Here is a 14,955-nt window from a genome sequence, read left to right as displayed (position 1 = left end):
TTAAATTGTTTATAATGTTATCACCCCGTAATACTCTGGTCAAAAAGAAAGGATCTGTTAGTGAAATGACTGTAAGGGGAAAAAAAAGACTATATCACTTACAGTTCATAGTAGAAGAAAACTAAGCATACTAAAAAGCAAAGAGCAAAACTAGAATGCTTTCTTAACCTGGCTCTTCAATGGCCTATGAAATTTTAAGGGATGGTTCATACACAAAAGACAACAGCACAGGAAAGACCAGAGGGGCTGCCACTCTCAAAATTATCTACAATTGACACCAGCTTACATTTTACGAAGCAAAAGTTACATTTTTTTTTCTTACTGAACTTGTCCCTAACAGAGGAAATATCATTGGCCACATTTCAGGACATTAACTGCATTAAACCTGGAGTGCAAAGTGACGATGCAGTAAGAAATAAAATGAAGAAGTATGCCTTTAAGATGTAGAAAAAGCTTTATATCGTAAGATTGTAGACGACTGAATATTGGTAGATTTCCCCCATTCCATTCCTGCTAACAAATGTGCACATGTAAAAATGCATTAAGCCTAAATGTAACTCTCTCTTAATCCAAGAGATTCCTCACTCGAAGGCCACTGCAGCAGCCAGTACAAGTAATAGAATGACTAAAGTGGCTTAAACAGTAGGGGTTAATTATTCGATCTTAACTACCAGGCTTTCTGGAGTAGAGGGCACCAATGATTTACTCAGTGGATCAGTGTGTTAGGACTCTGCAGTTCTCATTCATATTCATTCTTAATCTCTCTGTCTCCTCCTCTTTCCTTCCCTCCCCCCACCACCACCACCTCCGTTTGTCCCTCTCTTTTTTACAATCACAAAATGGCTGCCAAAACTCCGTGCAACATGATGCCCTGCAATAATGCCCTGCAATAATGCCCAAGGAGGGAAGCAGGATTAAGCAAAGAAAGAAGTCCAGCTATAATGTAAATACAGTGACAGCGTTGATTGATTGCATAGGGAGCTGATATTACCTCAGAGATGGCTGATATGAATAGGCCTTTATAGTCCCACACTGATCACTTATTAGATATATACCTCCTCTGCAAAGGATATCATAACCTTTGGGGCAAGACAACTCTCTGCAGTTGGAGTAATCCCCCTACCTGATGGGGCCGGCAGCTAAATAAATAAATGGAGAGAGATGTCATGTTTGTAAATTGAAAGACTCGATATTAAGTATGTTTTGCATGCATGCTAAGTCACTTCACTTGTATCGGACTCTTTGCAACCGTATGGACTGTAGCCTGCCAGGCTCCTCTATTCATGAGGATTCTCCAGGTAAGAATACTAGAGTGGGTTGCCATTTCCTACTCCAGGGAATCATCCTGACCCAGGGATCAAACTTGAGTCTCTTATGTCTCCTGCATTGATAGGTGAGTTCTTTACCACTAGCCACCTGGGAAGCCCATTAAGTATGTTAATTATCTCAATTTTTAAAATACAATTGTGCTGTTTCCAAAGATTAATTTGGACACAATTAATTATCTCCAAATCAATCTTTGGAAACAGCACAATTGTATTTTAAAATCCCAGCAAGTTAATTTAGTGAAAATTTCACATAGTTTATGTGAAAATATGAAAGGTTAAGAAGATAATAGATGAGGTAATCTTAAGAAAGAAAAAACTGGATGACTTACAGCATCAAATATCTAGATATACTGTAAAACTACAGTAATTATACCAATGTGGAGTCATTACAAGGACAAACAAAAAGGCCAATGGCACAGAATATGAAATTCAAAAACAACTTAAGGATTTAGGACATGTGTATGTTGCAATGAAGTGGGGAATTGATGATATCTTCAATAAATAGTTATTGGTTCAATTAGATATATATGCAGAGAAACTGAATCCTAAAACTCCTACCACATGCCATTTGCACATTTAAATCCAAAGAGATAGAAAGGAATATATGAAAGGTAAAAAAAATAAAAATAAAATTTTGGAAAAAAACATAAGTGACTATCATAAGAGCAAATAAGGCAAAGGTTTCTAAGACAGGACACAAAAACTATTATCATGGATACAGTTAACTATATTAAGAACTTCTGTTCATCAAAACATATCACCAAGAAGGTAAAAAGACAGTTCATAGGGTAAAATAAAACTTTGCAAGAAAGGAGTTGTTCCCAGAATACATTAAAAATAAACTCATATTCAATATAAAAAAGTTAAAAATACAATCTAAAAATGAGAATTGAACAATGATTAATAAATTTACCAGAAACAAAACAAAGCAGAACCCAGTTTCATTAGTCATCAAAAAAATGCAAATTAACTCCATAATGGGTTACCACTACCAATAGAATGACTAAAATTTCAAAGATTAATGAATGAATACTGACTGACAGTACCAGTATTATTGCTGAAGATATGGAGCAACTAGAACTATCATTATCTATTAAATCGGAATATATTCATCACTACGAGCTGATAATTTTCTTTTATATATATATATATATATATATATGTGAAAAGATATATATACATATATAAACATATAAGATCAGCTTCCTGGTGACTCAGATGGTAAAGAACCCACCTGCAATGCAGGAGACCCAGGTTTCATCTCTGAGGTGGGAAGATCCCCTGGAGAAGGGTATGACAACCCAGAATTCTTGTCTGGAGAATTCCAAACAAGAATTTTTGTCTCCAGAATTCTTGTCTGGAGAATTCCATGGACAGAGGAGCCTGGCAGGCTACAGTCCATGGGGCCACGAAGAGTCAGAAACAAGTGAGTGATTTACACTTCACATCGTTTCCTATATATATGCCCCCTAACAAAATATCTAGAATGTTCAAAATAGTACTATTTAGACAATATAAATTATTCAGATAACATAAGCAAATTTCAAAATATTAAGAATCAGAAGAAAAACACAAAAGAGAATGGTATTATTCCATTTACATAAAGTTCAAATAGAACTAAATCATGATGTGAGAGGCTGGAGAGTGGTTAGCTTGGGAACGGGGAGTAACTAAAAAGGGGCAAAAGGAGTCATTCTAGAATATCGGTAGTGTCTTATTTTTTTAGCAGAGCCCTTATTACAAAGGTTTGTTCAATTTGTGAAACTCCATCAAGCTTTACACTCATGATTTATGTACTCTTCTGAACATGGAATATACTTAATAAAAAAATTAAAGCAATAAAATCCATTCTTCATATCTCAGAGTCATAATACCTCTTATACTGCTGCTGCTTTTTTTTCTTTTACATGATCATAAAGTGCTTTATGGAGAAGGCAATGGCACCCCATTCCAGTACTCTTGCCTGGAAACTCCCATGGACAGAGGAGCCTGGTAGGCTGCAGTCGATGAGGTTGCTAAGAGTCGGACATGACTGAGCAACTTCACTTTCACTTTTCACTTTCATGCATTGGAGAAGGAAATGGCAACCCACTCCAGTGTTCTTGCCTGGAGAATCCCAGGGAAGGGGGAGCCTGGTAGGAAGCTGTCTATGGGGTCGCACAGTCAGAAACGACTGAAGCAGCTTAGCAGCAGCAGCAGCAAAGTGCTTTATGTGAATGAGTGAATGACTTTTACCTAGGCTGTCTAGGATTTCCTCAAAGTTATTTTTGCCTTCATCTCCTGATTTCTCTCCCTGCCTTCTTTGACAGGTTCTGTACTTCACATTTCATTCTTGTATTTTACAGTCTTGTGATTCTGATGGGAATGATCACTTTTTCCTGGCCTTTTCATTTTTTGATTTTCCTAGAAGTTCTCTTCTCTCTATCCTCTGTTTTGTGGATCTCAGAGGAACCTGTCCTTAAGGTAGGGCTTCTTTATTTCTTTAATTAGCAAGGCCTATCAGTACTGATAAATTCTTTTCTGACACTCAACTTTTGTACACAAATCTAAACCATAGATTTATATTTGAATTTGTTCTTCATCCTGATATTCATTTTTCTGAATAATAAAGTCAAAAACTTTGCTTTCTAAATTACAGAAGTAGTAACCTGAAGTAATTTTATTTTTAAATATTAATTTTAATTCCTTAAACTGTATTTTATTTACCTATAAATATTTGGCCAAAAAAACCATTATCATGTAAACATGTTAGATTCTTTTCTCTTATATAAGTTGTGAACATATTTCAATAAAAGAGTTATGAGTATTTAATTTCACTGAAACAGCCATACAACTTCTGGTATCTTTGATTTAATAAACATAGGATTTTCAGGTACTATTTTGATCACCAGAGGTAGCTTATATAGTATTACTGAAATTACAGTGTGAAACAATATAATTTTCCATTAAAAGAAAAACAGGGATTTTAAATTGTAAAAGAAGTTAAATCTCATGTGTACTTCAGAGTCCATGGTGAGTAGAGGTTTATATTAAATCTCTAGTTTATAGAAAGACCATTGATTTAAATAAGAAGCTAAAATCTCATATATTTCATATGATATGACTTCATAAAGTTAGATATAAAAAATATTAACTGATCTTTATTGTTTAGCATAGGAAATATAGAGATCATTGATTATTATATCAAATAACACTTGGTTTGAGTTCCCAAGTATAGAGCAATGTGTAGAAAAAATACAGCAAGGTAACATGAAATGTAACATCATTTAAAGAAGAAAGAAGTGGAAATTATACACAAAATGAAGACTACATGGTAGAGATGTGATGATCACTCCAGACTGTCTTCTGAATCAGCAGGACTGATAAGAAAGGAAATGTACTGCATGGATTAGAGAAACAGCATGGTAATTCTCTAACCATACTATTCATCTAAATCTCAGCACAGATGCTGCATTTTGAAAAGGATTAGAAAATAGAACATTTAGGAAATGATAAACAAGTTCAGGTGATACAGCCTGATGAAAAGAACAGCAGATTGTTAACGCAGGTGTGCCCCTGAGGTTACAGCAAGGTAACTGGTTCACAGAGGCCACCGCCAAGTCATTTCTTGTCCTTTAGCCTTGGTGTCCTCATTTGTCAAACGAAAATATTTAGAAAATAATCTCATAGTTCTCATGCAGGTCTCAGATTTTAGTGATATTAATTAGGAATACAGGGGTAACTGAGAGACTACTCATATAATGGGTTTTAAATATGCATAAGGGTATTCTATAAAAGTTGATAAATCATTAATATTTACAACATCCACTGATGACAGAAGTGGAAAAAATGGACTTAATCAGGAGGAAGAACATAGTTTAGGCCAATGATTCTCAATCCTCACTGCCTAACATTCCACTGGGAAAATCAGACACTAATCTTTGCCCCCAAGATTCTGTTTCAAATGGCTTGGGGTGAATTTAGGCATTGGTGCATTTTAATAGTCCCTTAAATGTTTCTCATTTTCATTTAGGTTTGGAAATCTTTGGATCAGACATAATAAAATACTGCCTGCCAACGAAAGATTACTGATAATCTCTTTCTCTGGAACCTATAAATATATAAAATCCATTTATCAACTGCAAAATGAATACTATAATCACAATAATAATTAATATCTACTTATACCACATTTACTAGACAATTTTCCAGGTAACTTGAATACATGAATTAATTTTCTCGCCAATGTTTTATGTATTTACTCATCTTTTCCTGTTTTTAAAGATGAGAAACATAATAATAGGGAGTTCATAAATTGAGGAGTTCTCTACCCACATTATGCTAGATCCTATATGATTTTACCTTCAGCTACAGAGTTTCATTTGCCTTTAGGTCATTTACCATCCTGTTGTAGTTATGAATAAAAATAAATAATGTCAGTTCTTTTACTATGCCCTATCTTCTCTTGAAAACATTACATTAATATAAAATGCCTATTTAGTGAATTCAATATACAACATAGCTTAGTTTTCCCACAAAATCCATATTTCCAAATTAAACTCTTTCAAAAGTATATTTTCTTCAAGAAAATCTTATTTATATTTTAATTGTGGCTGCATTACCTAAGATTTCCCATTGAATTTGGTGTTCTAGTAACTAGGACATAAAATTGTTATGTTCTTCTTTCAAACTTTCTATTGGAGTCAATATTATGACTTTCACTATATCAGAAATTCTCACCTCTGTATTGTTTCAGGAGGTCTCTGTGCTGTAGGCATTTTATGGCTCTTTGAGGTTAAGATATTTCAAACCTCAGTGACTATATGTTCCCTCTGGGATATTGGAAAGAGACTTTACAGTCTCCATACACAATGCAATTTTTAAAATAAAATTCCATAAATTAAGGCTCTCATAAACCTTTGGAAATGCTGCTGCTGTGAGCAGCTGTTTTGTTGCATTTGATTGCCACACAAAGGTAGAGTTCACAGAGATACAGTATTTAAACTTGGACTGCCCTTAATTAGCATGAAGGTCTTGTGTAAAGATTATATCTTGGCAAAGAGCTTATGCCTATTAAAAAATTTCAGACAGAAGATCAATATGTAATAACCACCTGAAATATACTAAGCAGAATACACTACCTTGAAGAAATTATCACCTATATCTGTCCACTATATAACACAGCTAAAGGCCTGGCAGTAGAGGAAAGCTAAAACTGGGTTAGAGTCAATGAAGAAATTCAAGCTTCAGCTTTCATCCTACAGAACAAAATATACAATATAAAAAAATATCTTGTCATTGGACACACATTGTCAGCATTGGAATTGCTTAATCCAAGGGACTTTAATATTATACATTTCACATCTGAGCCATGATACCTAGCTGAATAGGAACAGACATTTACTGATTTGTTTTGATTTCATATCTTTCAGCAAGAAATAGGACAAGAGGAGACCTCCTAGGAATCAGGAGATTGACAAGGACAGTGACAATTAAGGGATGATTCTGAAAATTTTGCTATTCTTACTGTTTTATCTGTTTCTCTATGGGAATCAGGAATGATAGTTTCAAATGACTCTTAGGGAAAAGCCAAATTTTTTATGGCATTATTGTGTCCCATCAAAATGCATCATCAAAACCTTCAAGATGATAATATTAGGAGGCAACACCTTTGAAAGATGCTTAAGTTATGAGAGAAGATCCTCCATAAATGGGACTGCTGCCTTATAAAAGAGACCCTAGAAAGCTAGCTTCGCCCTTTCACTAAGTGAGTATATGGTGGGAAGTCAGCAATCTGCAACCTGAAAGAGGCCCTTTACCAGAATCCCATTATACCGGCACACTGATCTTGGACTTCAGCCTACAGAACTGTGAGAAATGAATTTCTGTTGTTTCTAAGCCAACCAATCTGTCATATTTTGTTATAGCAGCCCAGACAGACTGAGACAAGCATGCTACAAAGCTTTCAAACAAGTGTGCTCCTTCATGTCACTTACCACTCTGACCTTGCTCCTAAAACGTCTTCCCCTCACTCTGCCCCAATCACACAGACTGGCCACACCATGAAAACTCCCTCTGCAAGATTTTTGCACTCACTGTTTCCTCTGCCTGGATTGTCCTTGTCCCCTCTTCCCTTTCAAGTTTTAATTCAAAGTCTTCTTCTCAATGAGCTGTTCCAGATCTCCCTCTCTAAATTGCAAAAACAAAACAAAACAAAACAAAACAAAAAAACCAATAACCCACTAACTACCTACAAACTTCATGGATCCCACCCACTTATTCTTTAACTCACATTATATATTTTAAATATTTATCCTGTTAATTCTCTGTACTGTTCCTTCCTTGCATGTAATTTTGATTAGGATAAGAATTTTTGTTTATTTTTACTTCTGTAATAACACTCAAATCTAGAACAGTGTTAGTCATATAGAAGATACTCAATATCTGATTAAATGAATGGAAGAAATTTTGAATTATGCTTTTTACTTTCTTTGGTAGGTTTAAACAACCAAGAAAGTCAAAGTTAGGTAGAATTTGGCAACTCTAACTAGACATGAGGTCTTGAGGGTAGATCCTCATAAATGGGATTGCTCTAAGAAAAAAGAGGTAGACAGCAGTATTGAAAAGGAAAAGAAGTGAAGTTAGCCTGAGTCCTGTAGTCTTCAGTAAGCTAAATTTCCCCTATGAGTTTCAACCTACACCAAGATAAATAGACTTAATTCTTCCTCTCTCCTACATACTTCTCCATGGAGGGTTAAACACTCAACCTTGTCTCAAGCAGTTTATTTTTCCTGACCCTTTGTCTCCATATCTGGACTTCTGTTGCATTACAAAAGCTGTGGACATCAGTTGCTATTCTTCTAATACCAGCTTCTGGAACTTGTTGCTTCCAACTCATCTAAATGATAACCACATCTGATACAGCACAGTTTCTAGTCCCTCCCCAGAGCCCTAGGTCACAAGATGTTCATTTTGTGCTAGTTGTGATCATGAGTTAGAAAGTCAAAAAATAAAATGGAAATTCTCTCTTTCTATTTAGTGGTAATGATTCTGTATCCTTCTCTCTGGCTCTGATGGTTCTGTCTTATGGAAAGAAGAGACACCAGTCTACGATAAGATTAGGAAACAGAGGCTGCAAACCTAGGGCAAAGACTCTTGCTTGTGTATACCACTATCTTGTTTATACATAGAATGTGTTCTCTTCTTCAGCTTTTCTGGAAATAAAACTAACGTTTCCTAAAGCAAGAAAAATATGATTAAGTGAGCTTCAAATTTTAACAGCAGGGATAGTATTTCAGAAAACTTTGAGATTTGGGTTTGAAAATACTTGTCAGATCGCTTTTTATATGAGATACAATCAGTCTGGAGTTTCCCAGAATGGGACTAGAAAGCCGTTTGGGGCTATGCACCATGACACATACTTTGCTAAGGAGAAGTATTTACTCAGTACCCTGATAATCTCAAAAGGGAAGCATATATAATTATTTTATCCATAAAAGAAATAAAACTTATCTATGTTCTTGCCTGGAGAATCCCAGGGATGGGGGAGCCTGGTGGGCTGCCGTCTGTGGGGTCGCACAGAGTCATACACGACTGAACAACTTAGTAGTAGTAGTAGTAGTATGTCTTATTTATCTTCCTATTATCAATATATAGCGTTGAGCCTCAGCTAACATTTAGTATCAATCTTTACTAAAGCAATAGGCAATTTGTCAAATGTATATTACTCCACTTAATCCTCAAAAAAGGTCTGTACTATAGCTTCTACTATTAGTCTATGTAGACATAGAAAACTTATGGTAAACATCGTTACCAAAGGAGAAAGGCAGAGGGGAGGGATATATTAATAGTTTTGGATATACACTACTATATATAAAATAGATAAACAACAAGGTCCTGGTGTATAGCACAGGAAACTATATTCAATATCATTCAATATCTTCTAATAACTTACAATGGAAAATCTGAAAAAAATATGATTGAATCATTTACTATATGCCAAAAATTATTATATCTACTACTGTGGGCAGGAATCCCTCAGAAAAATGGTAGAGCCATCATGGTAAACAAGACTCCGAAATGCAGTACTTGGATGCAATCTCAAAAACGACAGAATGATTTCTGTTCATCTCCAAGGCAAATCATTCAATATCATGGTAATCCAAGTCTATGCCCCAACCAGTAATACTGAAGAAGCTGAACGGTTCTATGAAGACCTACAAGACATTTAGAACTAACACCCAGAAAAGATGTCCTTTTCATTATAGGGGACTAGAATGCAAAAGGTGGAAGTCAAGAAACACCTGGAGTAACAGGCAAATTTGGCCTTGGAATGTGGAATGAAGCAGGGCAAAGGCTAATAGAGTTTTTCCAAGAGAATGCACTGGTCATAGCAAACACCCTCTTCCAACAACACAAGAGAAGACTCTACACATGGACATCACCAGACGGTCAAACACCGCAATCAGATTGGTTATATTCTTTGCAGCCAGAGATGGAGAAGCTCTATACAGTCAACAAAAAAAAGACCAGGAACTGACTGTGGCTCAGATCATGAACTCCTTATTACCAAATTCAGACTCAAATTGAAGAAAGTAGGGAAAACCGCTATACCATTCAGGTATGACCTAAATCAAATCCCTTACGATTATACAGTGGAAGCGAGAAATAGATTTAAGGGACTAGATCTGATAGACAGAGTGCCTGATGAACTATGGAATGAGGTTTGTGACATTGTACAGGAACAGGGATCAAAACGATCCCCATGGAAAAGAAATGCAAAAAAGCAAAATGGCTGTCTGGGGAGGCCTTACAAATAGCTGTGAAAAGAAGAGAGGTGAAAAGGAAAGATATAAGCATCTGAATGCAGAGTTCCAAAGAATAGCAAGAAGAGATAAGAAAGCCTTCTTCAGCGATCAATGCAAAGAAATAGAGGAAAAGAACAGAATGGGAAAGACTAGAGATCTCTTCAAGAAAATTAGAGATACCAAGGGAACATTTCATGCAAAGATGGGCTCGATAAAGGACAGAAATGGTCTGGACCTAACAGAAGCAGGAGATATTAAGAACAGGTGGCAAGAATACATGGAAGAACTATACAAAAAAGGTCTTCAAGACCCAGGTAATCATAATGATGTGATCACTAATCTAGAGCCAGACATCTTGGAATGTGAAGTCAAGTGGGCCTTAGAAAGCATCACTATGAACAAAGCTAGTGGAGGTGATGGAATTCCAGTTGAGCTGTTTCAAATCCTGAAAGATGATGCCGTGAAAGTGCTGCACTCAACATGCCAGCAAATTTGGAAAACTCAGCAGTGGCCACAGGACTGGAAAAGGTCAGTTTTCATTCCAATCCCAAAGAAAGGCAAGGCCAAAGAATGCTCAAACTACCACACAATTGCACTCATCTCACATACTAGTAAATTAATGCTCAAAATTCTCCAAGCCACACTTCAGCAATATATGAACTGTGAATTTCCTAATGTTCAAGCTCAAGGAACCTGAGATCAAATTGTCAACATCTGCTGGATCATGGAAAAAGCAAGAGAGTTCCAGAAAAACATCTATTTCTACTTTATTGACTATGCCAAGCCTTTGACTGTGTGGGTCACAATCAACTGTGGAAAATTCTTCAAGAGATGGGAATACCAGACCATCTGACCTGCCTCTTGAAAAATCTGTATGCAGGTCAGGAAGCAACAGTTAGAACTGGACATGGAACAATAGACTGGTTCCAAATAGGAAAAGGAGTATGTCAAGGCTATATATTGTCACCCTGCTTATTTAACTTCTATGCAGAGTACCTCATGAGAAACGCTGGACTGGAAGAAACACAAGCTGGAGTCAAGATTGCCGGGAGAAATATCAATAATCTCAGATATACAAATGACACCACCCTTATGGCAGAAAGTGAAGAGGAACTAAAAGTCTCTTGATGATAGTGAAAGAGGAGAGTGAAAAAGTTGGCCTAAAGCTCAACACTCAGAAAACGAAGATCATGGCATCTGGTCCCATCATTCATGGGAAACAGGTGGGGAAACAGCGGAAACAGTGTCAGACTTTATTTTGGGGGGGCTCCAAAATCACTGCAGATGGTGACTGCAGCCATGAATTTAAAAGACGTTTACTCCTTGGAAGAAAAGTTATGACAAACCTAGATAGCATATTCAAAAGAAGAGACCTTACTTTGCCAACTAAGGTCCGTCTAGTCAAAGCTATGGTTTTTCCTGTGGTCATATATGGATGTGAGAGTTGGACTGTGAAGAAAGCTGAGCACCAAAGAATTGATGCTTTTGAACTGTGGTGTTGGAGAAGACTCTTGAGAGTGCCTTGGACTGCAAGGAGATCCAACCAATCCATTCTAAAGGAGTTCAGCCCTGGGATTTCTTTGGAAGGAATGATGCTGAAGCTGAAACTCCAGTACTTTGGCCACCTCGTGCGAAGCGTTGACTCATTGGAAAAGACTCTGATGCTGGGAGGGATTGGGGGCAGGAGGAGAAGAGGACGACAGAGGATGAGATGGCTGGATGGCATCACTGACTTGATGGACGTGAGTCTGAGTGAACTCTGGGAGTTGGTGACGGACAGGGAGGCCTGGCGTGCTACTATTCATGGGGTCGCAAAGAGTCAGATATGTCTGAGCAACTGAACTGAACTGAAAAACTATCACAACACTGTAAAACAACTATGCTGCTGCTGCTACTGCCAAGTCACTTCAGTCGTATCTGACTCTGTGCGACCCCATAGAAGGCAGTCCATCAGGTTCCCCTGTCCCTGGGATTCTCCAGGCAAGAACACTGGAGTGGGTTGCCACTTCCTTCTCCAAAGCATGAAAGGGAAAAGTGAAAGTGAAGTCACTCAGCTGTGTCTGACTCTTAGCAACCCCATGGACTGCTGCCTACCTAGCTCCTCCATCCATGGAATTTTCCAGGCAAAAGTACTGGAGCGGAGTGCCATTGCCTTCTCCGAATCAACTATATTCCTATACAAACCAAATGAAATGCATGTACTGTTCTTCTCTAAGTTACTTTCTATATCAACACTTTTTCTTATAATTATAATTCATGATATTTTTCCTTGTTTACCCTTTTTTTTTTTACTTCTTATAATATCAATTTCATTAGAATAGTGATTTCCCCATCTTTTAATCTCTGGTCCACTGATAGTTCATCATCCATCCAGTATCCAGATTGGAACCTACAGAAGCCCAGTAATTTTATTTAAGTATATTATTTTGTTCCCCAAGTTAAGATGAAAATGGCTTCCAATTTTAGTTCAGATTGAACTTCAAATTACTTAGCCCAACATTTAAGGTTTAGTCAAGTCTTTGTTTGGTTCTTTTTTCTCCTAAATCTATTCTAATCATTCTATAAACCAACACATCAAATTAATCCAATGTTTTCTTATCTGGATGTCTTTACTCTCAACATTCTTTTTCTTGAATGTCTTCTACTTTTTCAAATAGTGCAAATTTCAGCATAGGAAGTCTATCTTCCTTCCCCATTATTCTCTGTCCCCTATTAAGGAAAATTAGTTAACTATAATCTGAATTTCCTTTGGACTTTGAAATATTCTGTATATAGAGGAGTGCTTTAAGTACTGAAGCTAGGGAAACCTAGTTGCCCCCACCTTACTCCATTTGCTATCTGGAAATCTTTGTTTCCTCACTTATAAAGTTAAAATAAAATTGATGTCTACGATAGCATTTTTAAGTTAAAAATCCCCAGGTACTGTGATTACTATCATATGCAAAGAACTCAATAAGTGTTCATTACTCCAAACACTGCAGAATTTACATTTATTTAGTATTACATTTATTTGTATATATGCCTTTGAACTACAAAAGGACTAAAAATTCTCTAAAGTCTATGAAAATATATTATTCTGATCATGTTCCACAATCTCTTATATAAAGAAGGTATTCGATTAATATCTGTTGACTTGACTGATTGCATTGATCAAAGTACACTTTTTCCAAAATGAAGCTTTGTCTGCAAGTGTATTTCTTTCCAAAACAGGAAAACTGTAATTAGCTCTTATTGTGAAGAAAATTCATAAACCTGAATTGCTATGCAGTTCTTTTTCTTCTACAAGTATACACTGTATACGATGCTTTAAAATAATTAGAAACCCTTTGGAGGTAATCAGCTTTCCTTCATACTCTGTGTAGACTATTTTAAATAGCATTTGACTGAGTCTTGTGGTTAGAATTTTATATGATGTCAGTCCTCACTGGAAACACATATCTGCTGGTTTTTCATTTAGAACGGTGGCTCCCACATGCCACAGACTGCCTAAATTGGAATCACCTGTGGTGATTATTAGCATCACAGCTTGCTGGCCTCCATGTTCAACTCGTTCCAGATTCTCGGGGGTGAGGCCCTGGAAATTATACTATATACAAACACCCTAGGAGATTCTGATGTGTGGCCAGGTGTAAGAAGCTCTCCTCTAAAAAAATCAGCATAATGGTATCATCACATGAAAATACAGGGTTGTAGACTTTCATACTAGCTATCATGTCTATATGATCTGAAATAAGAGAAGTTTCAAGTTTTGGACTTTACTTTCCCACAGAAGCCTAAATGAACCTCCAGTACATTCTTTCTTATTGAAAAATTAGTGATAAATTTAAACTTATAGTTTTCCATTTTTAAAGTGATAAAGTCTATCTGGATGTGGCTATAAAATATGTGTACTCGATAGAACTAAAAGGGTGTCATTACAGGATAAATATCAATAAAATAAATAAATAATGCATGATTTTAGGATCATGGTCTTTTAAGAGACTACTTTTAGGATCTGATTGTGGCAGCAGATTTTAAACCACATATTCATTTTACTGCTGAGTAGTATTTCATTTTATGAATATACCACATTTGTTTCTCTACTCGCCATTGATGGGTATTTGTTTTCTACTTTTGATTATTATGAAAAATGCTGCTTAAACATGTCTTTGTATGGATGTTTGTTTATATTCCTCTAGAGTAGTTACACAGGAGTGAAATTGCTGATTTATATGATAATTTCATGTTTTTAAGATTTTAAGAAAGTGTCAAAATGTGTTTTTCAAAGAGGCTTTACCAGTTACATTCCCACTAGAAACATATGAAGGTACCAGTTTCTCTGCATATTCATCAAAACTTACTATCACATCCTATAATGTTTATGAATCTCAAAAATATTATTTCATATGAATTCTCAGGTGCAAAATCCACATATTGTATGATTCCATTCAGAAAATATTTGGAAAATATTCAGAAAAGACAAATCTATAGAGACAGAAAGTAAATCAGTGATTGCCTGAGAATGGAAATAGAGGTTTGCTGCAAACTGTTATGAGGTATATGGAATAATAAAGGTATTTTTAAAAATGGAACATAAAATTGGTTTCATAACTATGCAAATTTACTAAAAACTTTATGAGTCCAATGATATATTAATATTCAACTAAAGATATCTATAAAATGTATATATTGATGTAAAAGCCTGTGCAAGTATCTGTGCATGTATATATAAATATATAGATGATGTCTGAATATATGTATTCAGTCCTATTTTTTCAAAATCCATCTTATTCAAACTACCAAGAGACAGATTTCTCTACTATATTGAATATAGTAAATGAACATGAGAGCTCATGTAATTA

The sequence above is a fragment of the Capricornis sumatraensis genome, chromosome 13 (assembly GCF_032405125.1).
Source record: "Capricornis sumatraensis isolate serow.1 chromosome 13, serow.2, whole genome shotgun sequence".
Classification (NCBI taxonomy): domain Eukaryota; kingdom Metazoa; phylum Chordata; class Mammalia; order Artiodactyla; family Bovidae; genus Capricornis; species Capricornis sumatraensis.
Note: the sequence above shows the minus strand (reverse complement) of the source record.